Below are 12,834 nucleotides of genomic sequence, written 5' to 3' on the forward strand. Positions count from 1 at the left end.
CCGAGACACACTGTCCCTCCCCTTTCATGCTGTATTGTTATTGCCTGTTTAATTGTCTGTCCTATTCTCTAAACAGATCCTCTAGTAAGTTCCATCAGGGTAAAGAGCAAGTGTATCTCAGAATTTAGTACACATTGGGCTCTTAACATCTTAATAAACATTCACTTTTCGAAAAAAATAAATGAATCAATGAGTGAATAAATGATAGCCACCTACAAATAGAAGAGCCTTTGTAAGTCTCCATGAGGTTTGGTATAATCAGCTGGTTTCCTCAATGCTAGCTGAGACAAAGTTGATGGTCTGGTGAGGAGGAGAGAAAACAAATCCACAACAGCATTTTGAGGAGGGCAGGTTGAGGTGAGAAGTCAGTGGATGTGTAAAAGTCTAGAGCACTTGACTCAGATCAAGAGACTCAAGTTGAATGAGATAGAGAAGCACCAGAGACTCCTACACAAACTCTGCCTGGCCCTCAATTCTGTGTAGGACTTGCCAGTTCTGCCAGACTAGGGCCTGACCTCCCCGTGGAGCAGCATGTATTTTCTAGCCAAGAACTTTCCTGTCATTGCTCATGTCCTTCTCCTTCACCAAACATAACTTCTAAGCCATTAATTTCTTTAAACATGTAGGGAGCATGCCAAGAACTTCCTGTAGCTTATGAGTCATGGTCCTTGCGCACAGACCATCTCCTAAGGAAGTGAAGACTATGGGGCATTCAAGCCCTAAGGGAAGCTCTACCCAAGGGTGTGCTGACCCAGCAGAAGCACCTGAGGAAAGGCTCTGTGGGAGATGCTTGGGTAAATCATGCAGGGAGCCAGGGAAACCTCACTTGGTGGCCAGGGCTGAAAGAACTCTGAGCAGGCAGGAAACTAGGTGATAACCTGGGAACGAACATCCTGATGACTGTTTTCAGGAGCCTGGGCTTGACGGATTTTTTGAGGTAATTGCATGAAAAAATGTAGGTGAACCTGTCCTACAATCTGTAAAGTACTGTTACTACTAGTTGCTATGGTTAAAAAAAATTAGACATCAAACCTTCAAGACATAGTGTTCCCTGTCTCTCTTTTGTATTCCCTTGGAGTTCCATTTTCCAGGAAGAATTAATAACAAGAGAGCACTCAGAATGTCTTTATTGTGGAATTGAGCTAAAATATTGCCAATTGCAAGACACTTCACTTCTGAGGATTTCAGTTTCCTCACCTGAAAAATGAGGGTGTTGGAGAAGATATGCTCTAGGACCCTTCCATGTCTGTCTCTCTGAGATCCTGAGGTTCCAAGTAGGCACATCTTCCTGATTCAACGAAGGAAGGAAGCTCAAGGCAGGAAAAGCACCCAGGTAATGAGCAAAGTACAGATTAGACACTAAAATTGTTAAATTGCTGAGTTGTTCTGCTCCATGCCCAGAATGTAACAATCTGAATTGCAAGAGACACTATGCACAGTTTAGTCATGTCCAGAACAAGAGGAGAACTAGATTAGAGTAAGGGAATAACTATTTAATGATAAAAAAGTAAATGTTTTTTAGGTAGCTGACTTGTCATTAGGTCTTTACCAAGAAGGTTGATTCTAGCCCGAAATGGCGGTAAGAGCCTAGGGTGGCAGCAAGCTAAGGAGGAAGGCAAGAGGAGGAATGAGTTTAATCCCTCTTTTGACTAAACATTAGCCAGGCAGCATTAAGGCCTGGCCCCTGGAATCCTCTTCAAGGGTGAGCTGTGATAGCCTGGAACACAATGTTCCTCAAACCCCTGTAGAACAGGTCAGAAAATATTACAAAGCAGGCATAGCTTTCTCCACCCTCACCTATTCTTAGAGTGCCATCCCAGGAAATGGATGAAGATACAAATGGAGAAGGGAGAGTATGGGGAGATTGATAAGATGATTTGCATTAAAAAGGAAAGAACTACAGATCAAAGAAAATAATTCCTTCCTAGAGGAGAAAGCAAAAGACCAGCCAACTAGCACAAGCTGGAGTTCAAGGGAGAAGGCCGAGGGAAAGAGAAAACATACGGGGGATCCTAGAGGAAGGAACAGCTGCAATAGTTGGTGTAATGTGGAGAAGATATGACACTCAAAAGAGAATTGTTCTCTTCTCTTCCAGGGGATTTTAAGACTTAAATCCTTTTACAGTAGACATACCTCCCCTTATCTGCAGTTTCATTTTCCACAGTTTCAGTTACCTGAAGTCAACCATGGTCTGAAAATATTAAACGAGAAGTTCTAGAAACAAACATTTATATGTTTTAAATTGCACATTATTCTGAGTAGCATGATGAAAACTTGAGCCATCCTACTCCATCTGGACCTGAATGTGAACTGTTTCTTTGTCCACTGTCTGTATGCTGTATAGGCATTAGTCACCTAATAGTAGCTGTCTTGGTTATCAGATCAACCGTCACAGTATGGCAGTGCTTGTATTCAAGTTACCCTTATTTTACTTAATTTTGCCACATTCACATAACAGTATATTGTTATAATTATTCTGTTTAATTGTAGATATTGTTATTAATCTCTTACTGTGACTAATTTATAAATTAAATTTTATCGCGGGTAGGTATGTACAGGCATACCTCATCTTATTTCGCTTCATTTTCTTGTGCTTTACAGATGAGTTTTTTGCACATTGAAGGCAAGACCCTCCACTGGAAAAAAGATTACAACTTGCTTTATTTCAATATTTGCTTTATTGCAGTGGTCTGGAACTGAAGCCACAATATTGTTGAGATATACCTGTACAGGAAAAAACATAGTAGATATAGGGTTCAGAACCAGCCATGATTTTAGGTATCTCCTGGTGGTCTTGGATGATATTGTTCATGGATAAAGGGATACTACTGTACAAGGTTTTTTCGAAGTTGGAAGTGTTTCTGTGAATGCTTCTCTTTGTTAAGGCTGTTGCAAAGGCATCTCAATTGCATTTTGGTAAGCTTTGGAAGAGCACTTTGTGCCTGAGGTAGCCTCAGATTTGTTATCTGCCAGGTTCACAGAGGGTACATCAGGGAAAGGGCTTTGGGTGTGAAGTTAAAAGATATTGGTTTTAATTACTAATTGTATAAATGAGTTGTTTAGCCTCTCTTCCTTCTCATTTTGAAAAAAAAAAATGACAATTTCTAAACCGATGCAGTATATACATGGTGGGCCTCAACCAAGAAGTCATGGAATAACTCAGAAACTTTTTGCAAGCACATGTGCTCATAAAAAGGAACTAAGTACTAATACATGATACAACATGGATGAATCTCCAAGACATTATGCTAAGTGAAATAAGCCAGACACTAAAAACCACATATTAGATGCCTCTGTTTATATGAAAGACCCATAAAAGGCAAATCTATAGAGACAGAGAGTAAATCTATGGTTATGGGGGTTAGGGGGATGGGGAATGATGGCAAACAGGAACAAGGTTTGTTTTTGAGGTGATGGAACTGATTTAAAATAGGATTGTGGTAATGGTTGCACAATCATAATAATCATTGAATTGTACACTGAAAAATACATGTGCCCCTTGTTAACCCCAAGTGATAGTACTTCTTGGGGAGACAGGGGAATGTATATATTGAAAGAATTTCCCCCAGTTGGCTCTTAGACATACCTTCATGTCTCCACATGAAAATCACTGATACAAGCCTTTGCTCTTCAAAGAGCGGTCATGGCACCAGCAGCACTGGCTGTTCCCTGGGAGCAGGTTGGAAATTTAGAATCTGAGGCCCTCTATGCAACTGTGATTGTGGTTTGAAACTGGTGAGCGTATTAAAGTTTGAGAAGCATTGTTCTAGAACATTCTGCAAACAATGAGAGTTGTGCCCTTATGAGGTCTTGTCTATTGTCATGGCTTCATCCTTTATGAATCCAAAATTTGCTAGGAAAAGTCCTTTCTCTACGAACATACTTGGCGTCCTAAAACCAGGTACTGGGGGGGGGGGGAAACCCACATAGCTTCTTTTCAAATCTAGGTCATCCATTATTTGTCATAAACACTCATCAGTGTTGCCTGCCCATTTCAAAGCATTGACCAGAACACTTTTATGTGAGGTTGTGACCAAGAGTGAAATATCAGGTATTCAAAGAATGCAGCCCCTCACTTCCCTGTCTACAAGGACATTGGTGAATCCAGATGCTCGATCACTAAGAGGCCTCCCCATAAACTGCCCTGTTGGTAAGCTACCCTGCTGATATTTCTCCCGGGAATCCCACTCAGCACAAACATCGGGTGCTTGGCATTGTGCACTAGAAAACAACCCAAACATGAGCGACACATCCACATTTTGATGCTGCAAAGCGAATATTCCAGTATGGGTCTAATTTCTAATTACTTTACTTCTGGCCTAGAGAACAAGCAAAAACTGGATTTTGGAAACTGCTTTGCAAACTGTTAGTTGTGGAATCTAAAATGCTGTCCCATCCCCCCCAAAAGATACTGTCATTGAACATTAACCTCAGATATCTACCTAATACTTTCCACTACCATGAAAATCTCCACCTGTGCTCTCATCCACCCCATTGCCTGCCAGCAGAGACTCCAGTGGAGGATTCTGAGGCCCGACCTAGATTGTGAGTCCAGGGTCTAAAACTTAGGTCCTTTGATCCCCAAGAGGTCTGTGGGTGCTAGAACTTGGCAGAGAAAACATACCCTCTTTATTTTCACTACCTTTGATTTGAAGTTTGCATTTCTTCAATTATGAAGCCAATGGAAATGGAAAGAAAGGGAGGAGACTGTCTGGAACTGGGACAGACTCACCATGGCTGACCATCTGTAGACATCAAATGAGGCTTCTCCCAACACAGCAGCCAAAGAGAAGCTCAGGGATTTAGGGCCCTCGTAATGTCTTCCACACACCAGAAAAAGGATGTGATGTGCCTCTCATGGCCCTAATTTTACTTCCAAAGATCAGAAGAAATACACATTTGAACTACAACTTTGAATGAGAGAGAATTCTTGCAGCCTTGATTACCATTACCAGCCCTAAGACTCATTTCCAGCAAAGTCTGACCATACTGCCATCTATGGTCATTACAAATGGAATGACCACAGACATTTCAATGATTACCACCCCCCAAAAATAATATCTACATCCATACCAAAGCAGACTTGAATGATTTAAAAAATGCTTAATCACATACTATCAAAACATGCTTATTTCATAAAGCAGGATTAGGGGATGTGTCCCACTTTAGGCTTGTCTTCCTGTATAAAAGATGATATATTACAATCTGTGTCTATTTAATATTATGTATCTGACAACTGGAACCCATAACTGAAGAAAGACAACATCTTGATAATTTACTTGCACATCCCCATTTCTCTAAGGTTATGTGGGTTTGGTGGCATATATGTAGCCAGAAACATTGTAGGAAAACATCTACTGTATTCTGCATGCCGAAGGCAAGGAAGGAGTGTATTGATTGCTGACTAGGCTTTTATAGTGTCATCATTCACTTTGCCATTGAAATTACCCTGTTGAGAAGATAAAGGTCAGAGGCTTGTGGATCTTTCCAACTTGGCCCAGAAACAGAGTTTAGGTTCCAGTTGGTTAGAACCAGACACACCTGGAAAAATTCTCTAAGCAGACATAGTGGTGCAGGTGAAGGCTGCATCAGCATCAATTGGCAATTGATAGAGGCTTTTGGCAGGTCTCTGAGAAACCCAGACAAGAAGTGTTTAACACATTGAATTTTGGGGATAGGTAATAAAGCAAAAGTCGGTATGACAGAGTAAGAACAGGAACCTTACTGGGATAAGTAGGTACTGATCATAATTGGAGATCTGGAGAAAACAAATTGCATTTGACAGCATGAAAAGAAATGATTATATGTATCAAAGTTAAAGAAAACTCCTACTTGAAGTGGGACTTACATTGGAACCTGAAGGAGAGCTACCACCTGGGTAGGAGAAGAAAACATTGTGAACTTAGAGAATTAATGTGATATGTTTGATCCTTTTTGAGGTAGAGAATTAACATTGGAAATAAAGAGAAAGTGATTTAAGCAAGGGGGGACCAAACTGAGGGAGCTGGTTTTCTATTTTCTGGTTATGATGACATGAAAAATTCTATCTCAAAGGCAACTTGACTCAACAGGAAGCAGCTTCCTGGATCAGTGTATCAGGATTCTAAAGCAGTGTTGCACTTCTGAGAAGAGTCATGATCGATTAGCAATGTCAGCCCTAGGAAATAGATGATGGTGCACCTGCTTCATGTCTGCTGACTGAGTGTTATAACAAGAAATATTTTAGAGGTTTGAAAGCAAAACTAATTTGATTAAACAGAGATAGTGTGGATATCAACATACCTATTGCAAGAGAATAATTGCCCCTAAATTTTAAAATTTCGAACCTTGTAATAAAAAAAAAAAGATGTAACAATGATTGTATCACAGACTTAACTTGTTTATTGATTTCTTTCAATGAATATCTTTGTGTGCTTACCAGACGCTTGGCACCAGTAATAAATACTGGGCAAGACAAGTGACTTCTGAGCTCTAGGAGCACACTCTAGGAAGGGAGATATGTAAGTGAATCAACCACCAGAGCTACAGAAGGGTCAATTGAAAATATTGTAGCAAGTTGAAGAATGGCCCCTAAAGACAGCCATGGCCCAATCCCTGGAATTTGTGAATGTTAACTTATATAACAAAAAAGGGGATGGGAAAATGGGGAGAGGTCTTTGCAGAAGTGATTAAAGAATCTTGAGATGGAGAGATTATCCTGGATTATCTGAGTGAGTGTGAATCCAATCACATATATCCTTATAAAAGGGAGGCAGAGGGAAATTTGATACATATGAAAGAGAAGACAATATGACCCCAGAAGCAGAAAATGAAGGGCTATAACCACAAGCATAAGCCTAGGAATGATGGCAGCCACCAGAAGCTGAAAGTTTGAAGAGACAAAGAATAGAAATTCTCCCTCATAGTCTCTGGAGGGAGCATGGCCCTGTCAACACTTTGATATTGGCCCAGTGATACTGACTTCAGACTTCTGACCTGAGAGAATACATTTCTGTTGTTTTAATACACAAAATTTGTGATAATTTGTTATATAGCCATAGAAAACTAATACTAATGCTCTGTAAGCTATGGGAGAGTGGCTCATTCAGGGTTCTTTGGTCAAGCTTGGGAACTGATTCTGACTGATTTAGGCAAAAAGACTCCCTGGAAGGCAATGAGTTCTTTTATAGGGTGCATATAGGATCTAGAGGGACTGGAGGAGCAAACTCAGAAAAAAGGGAGGACCCCATAAGCCTTCAAACACAATGTGAGTAAAATAATCCGCCTGCCACTGGAAACGGGAAATTAATTCTAGCCATTTCTTTATGTTGTAGACGCCAGCCCCCGAAAGACACACAGACCACCGGAACTCAGTGAGTTATAGGAAACGCTCTTTATTCAGCCAGCTGGGTCTTCCAGGGGTACGCAGCCCCCAAATTAAGCAGCCCTGAAATGTAGAGGTACAAGGTTTTTAAGCCCAAAATCCCATTCTTCATTCTGTCTAAACACAAAGGGCTATCTTTCTTCTGTTCACTACCTGTCAACTCACAGGTCAGGTACAGAAACGGAGTTACAGAAGCAGAAAGCTTGTTTAGAATGTTATGTTCCTATAATCAAAGGCTTACATGCCCATAGCAATAGTCAAACAGTAATTTCCAGTAAGAGTCAAGTTTTCAGCCACCACGTTTTGTCTTTATGTCACTCACTCAGCATCCAAAATTCCAGAATGTAGAATATGATTGGATGACTCTTGGACTGCTAGTGGGGAGAAGAGAAACATCTCCCTATGTAGCTTCCTCAATAGGAAAAGCAGTAAGGGCCTCACAGATACTATACATGTGCTGGCTGGAAAATTACTGCTTGGCTATGTCCATGGGAACATACACTGTCACCCATAGGAACATAACATTCTAACAATAAGCTTTCTGCTTCTGTACCCCCACTTGTGCACCCGACCTGTGGGTCGACAGGTAGTGAATAGAAGAACAATAGACCTTTGTGTTTAGACAGAATGAAGAATGGGATTTGGGGCTTAAAAACCCTGTACCTCTACATTTCGGGGCTGCTTAATTTATGGTCTGCGGACCCCTGGCAGACCCAGCTGGCTGAATAAAGAGCTTGTTTCCTATAACTCACAGAGTTCTGGTGGTCCATGTGTCTTTTGGGGGCTGATGGCTACAACATACACAGGGAATTCTTCTCCAAATTCAGTAGGTTTTTTGGATGTTAACAACTAGAAACAATAATAACAATAAATATCCATATCAGGAGATACCTAATCTAGTCTTGAGTAGCTTTGGGGGAAAACTGAAACCCAAAGAGAACCAGTAGAAGTTAGCCATCGGTGTTTGCAGAATTAAATTTTCTCTCTCTCTCTCTCTCTCTCTCTCTCTCTCTCTCTCTTTCGTGCATGTGCATGTATGCACACACACAAGCCCAGATATGTATATATTTTAGCTAACTGATATAGTCAGCCTTAAACAGCTCATCAGTCTTACAGCTCTCATTCTTACATCTTTTATTATTTCACTCCTGATTATGAAGTGTGAAATAAATCCAAAGGTATTTGGGAAGGAAAAAGGATAATATGGGGTTGAAATTGAAAGATACTATGTATGACCCTTCCAGACTTCACTGTGCTATGTCCTGGAATCTTTTGCTTGGCATCCCCCATATATCACCGACACTGAGAGCAAACACACCATTGCTGCATCTCAGAAAGTGTATATTACATTGCTTAGTAACCCACACTGTTTGTGTGACTAACTCCTTGCCTGGACACATGTGAGTATAACTTTATATCTCTGGAGATTATAACTGAGTCACAATTCTATTTTTATGAGATCAGGGAAGATAAAGACGTTATTTACCTACGTGATTGCCTACAACTCCTAAAATGAAACAAAACTTGATCTTCAGGTGAGATGACTCAGAAGACTACAGGGAGGATAATGAGGATGAATGGGGATTACAAGTTTCAAAAACAGGCTGGAAATAAATCCTATTAATATCATCCTTCTAAAGAGGTGGAGAAGATCCAGTTAGGGGATCTCTGTCAGCCAGGTACCAATACTGGGCTGAGATGGTCAGTAGAGTCAGTAGGATTTATGGCAGACAGAATCAGTCTCTTGCCATTGTTCTTAAACTGGGCCTTTATACCCAGAAGTTTTCTGGGAAGAAGTAATACTCATGATCTACAGATAAGATTAAAAGAAAATTTACCAAACATTTAGCTAAAGCATATCCATCTATTTACATATATCATATATTGCTATTGCTATAAATAAGCCTATAAGCAAGCAGGTCCCATTTAGGCCACTGGACTCCACTGTTACTTTGAGCCACAGACTGCTCCTTAGCATCTTGGTCTGTCCCTCCCTTGCCCTGATACCTTCTTGTCCCATCATCAAGAGAAATACAATCAGAGAAAGGAATCAAATGACAATCTACTTAGTAATTATACACCATGAGTAACTCTCCAAGTCCCAAACTTATTATCTGTAAATTGGGCAAAATAATAGTACTTCATTATTCTGGAAAGTTAATACCTAAAGCACATATCACTGTCTGGCACATAAGAAACACTCCATAAATGGTAACTATATTGTATCAGGTTGGAATCCTAGCTATATCACTTATCAACTGCTGACCTTAAACAAACTACTTCACCTACATGAGCTTCCATTTCCTCTTTCCACATAGTGATAGCAATGTCTATCATACAAAATTCTTGAGAATATTGAATGAGATAGTGTATACAAAAGAGCCTAGCACAGAATGGATATTCAACTAATATTCATTCGTCAGTAGAATAACTTTTCTGTTTCTACCCGTTGTTCCTTCTCATGTGGATGAAACTCATGTTTGCCATAGTTGAGCTTATCAGGTTCTTTCCGCCAAAAACATAAACATAAATTTCCCTAAGTTACTAAGACTTTGATAAAGAACTTAAAGAGAGACCATTTTTCTATAGTTTGGTGTCCCTGGTGCCTGCCACATACTAGATACACAATAAAATAAAATAGAAAATAAAATTAATTTAAATAAAATAAAATAAAATTATAATCTCTCTTCTTTCCCTGACTACTTGCCATGCATTGCCACCCAGTAGCCCCCTTCTCCACTTCATATTATTTCCTGAGATCTTATTTATTGATTTGATGAGACAAAGGGTAGGCTCAGAAAATACAATATTGACAACAAAGATTAAATTTGAAAATTACAGATTTTTCCTTTCCTGTGATTAAGGTTAAGAAAATATTTTAAAACTTTCTTTAAACTAGTTTAGTAACAAAATGTACTCACAAATATAGTGGACAATTTGGTGACAGACAGAGGGGTGGGAGGTTGGGGAGCTGGGAGAATGGGACAAAGGATTAAAGAGGTACAAATTAGTAGTTGATAGTTGGGCACGAGGATGGGGAGCATGGCACAGGGAATGCAGTTAGCGTTAATATGATTGCTAAGTGGAGGGCCAGGGGAGAGAGGGAGCAATTGGGGGGATCGTTTTATAAAAAAATATAGATGTCTAACCAATGTACTGTATACTGAAAACTAATATAAATAAATAAATTTATTTAAAGAAAAAAAGAAGGGTAAAATAAAAACTAGTAACTATTTAAATCATTACATAGAGTTGGTATGTTCGGGGGAAGGGAGGCAATTCATGCATCCCAAAAAGTTGACCTATTGGTGTATGGGAAAAAATATTAGAATTTTAATTCAATTAGTGCAGTGGTAAATGTATGTAATGTATAAGTAAGTGAGTTCTATATATTGGGAGTACATACCAAAAAATTCTGATGGAGTTGCAACTCATACAGTAAAAAATGTTTGAAGATTGTTTACTTAAACCATGTATATAATGTATTCTTATAGCCAAAACTTATTATGACATTTTAATTTCATTACTTTGGATGTGTACCTAGAGTTACCCACATAAAATCTACATATACCTTTTTTAAAGGTCTAATACTTTTATTACATTTGGGGAGCGGGTGGAGGGAAGAAAAAACAGAAGGGACAGGATGTAAAGAGAAGAGAAGGAGAGAGGGAAAGAGAGAAAGAAGGGAAATGGAAGAGACCAGGGAATTAAACTTCTAAAATTTCAAGAGAATAACTTAATCACCACATGCATCCTGTTAACATTTCTACAACACCCCAAGTGATAGCCAATGAGAAAAACATGCAAGCAAAACCCAAGCTGTTTCAGCCAATGTAGAACAATACACAATACATTTGATCTAAATGGAATCCACAGAGACCAGCTTTCTCCCACAGTAACGCAAAAGGTGTGATCCTGGCCAGATGTCTCATTTGCTGCTCTCTTTGCCTGCTAGCCTCTCCTGGACTCTGACCTAAACTTGGTCCTTGGCTCTTGGTTATTGAGGTTGTTTATAGTTACCTGACTTGCTGCCTCTGCCTGTCCATTCTTTAAAAAAATAAAGTGTTAAATCATGATCGAAGGCCCCAAGGCTGTCCTAGGTATCTGTTGGGCAGTAATCTCAATAGAATTGAATTGATTCAAATCATCTGAATGGTTAGAGCATTAGTTAAATATTTTTAAACTTTCTTCTACTCCATTATTGAAGCTTCTTATTCACCTATCTAGCTATGTAGGCACAGATTTAAGTGCAGTATCTATTGTCTACAACTACCTAGAGGGTCGAAAGTATTCCCTGTTTGCTAACTGAATAACCATTATTAATAAAACAAGCTACTAATGAGTCAGCTCCAGTCTTGTTTGGGCAAGTCATGACTAAGTCCCTTCTCAGACTTGTGACCCAAGGGTTCAATACCACCATGGGAGAGTTGATTTCTCTTCTTTGTCCCTTTAGAGCCAAAGCCTTAGCCAGCTGGAAGATGAAGCTAACTAGTACAGAGGCAAAATTTTAAATCATTTTTCAATACAAATAACATTTTTTATTTAAATACGCTTTTCAAATTTTGCGTTACAGTCATGTGTCACATGACGGGGATATGTTCTAAGAAATGTACTGTTAGGTGATTTCGTCATTGTGCAAATATCGTATAGTGCACTTAAACAAACCTAGATGGGATAGCCTACTACTATAATTGTATGTGCTATACTTTTATATGACTGGTAGTGCAGTAGGTTTGTTACACCAGCATCACCATAAACATGTGAGTAATGCATTGTGCTACAGCATTACAATGGCTACTGTTACTAGGTGATAGAAAATTTTCAGCCCCATTATAATTTTCTGGGACCACCATCATATCTGGAGTCCAGTGGTGTTATGCAATGCATGACTGTATTGTTAAATGCTTTTATGACTTTTCAACACTTTATTAAGGCTCTTCTTAAGGAGATCCATATCTTTCCCCACCTAACCTCTTACACCTGGATTTCTCCTCTCCGCTGACTCCTTTAATCCTGAGCTATATAATCCACCTGTCCAAATCTACCCAATTACCATGGTCTAATTGACTTCAAATAACCTTCTTAAGCTCTTGTTGATTTTTGCAGCCAATAGTGATCTACCCCTCCTCCCCATATTTGTAACAGCCCCAGCCAATTTGTGCTGCTTTACACTGTTCTCCAACGATACAGAGAAATCTTGATTGAGTTCAATAATTATAAGTATATCTGCTTCCACCACACTACACAAGTTAGCATTCAGTACATACCAAGTATGTATGAAGCTATGGTCAATCAGTATATTTAGAACTTTAACATTGAGGTTGCCTGTTTCTGTTAACCAAAATAAGGAGACAAAGAAACATGTTTCAAATGAAAGAACAGAACAAAACTCTAGAAAAAGAACTAAATAAAGTGGAGACAAGCAACCTGCCAGTTGCAGAATTCAAAACAATGGTTATAAGGATGCTTAG

This window comes from Rousettus aegyptiacus, unplaced genomic scaffold (assembly GCF_014176215.1).
Source record: "Rousettus aegyptiacus isolate mRouAeg1 unplaced genomic scaffold, mRouAeg1.p scaffold_m13_p_15, whole genome shotgun sequence".
In the NCBI taxonomy this organism is placed as follows: Eukaryota; Metazoa; Chordata; class Mammalia; order Chiroptera; family Pteropodidae; genus Rousettus; species Rousettus aegyptiacus.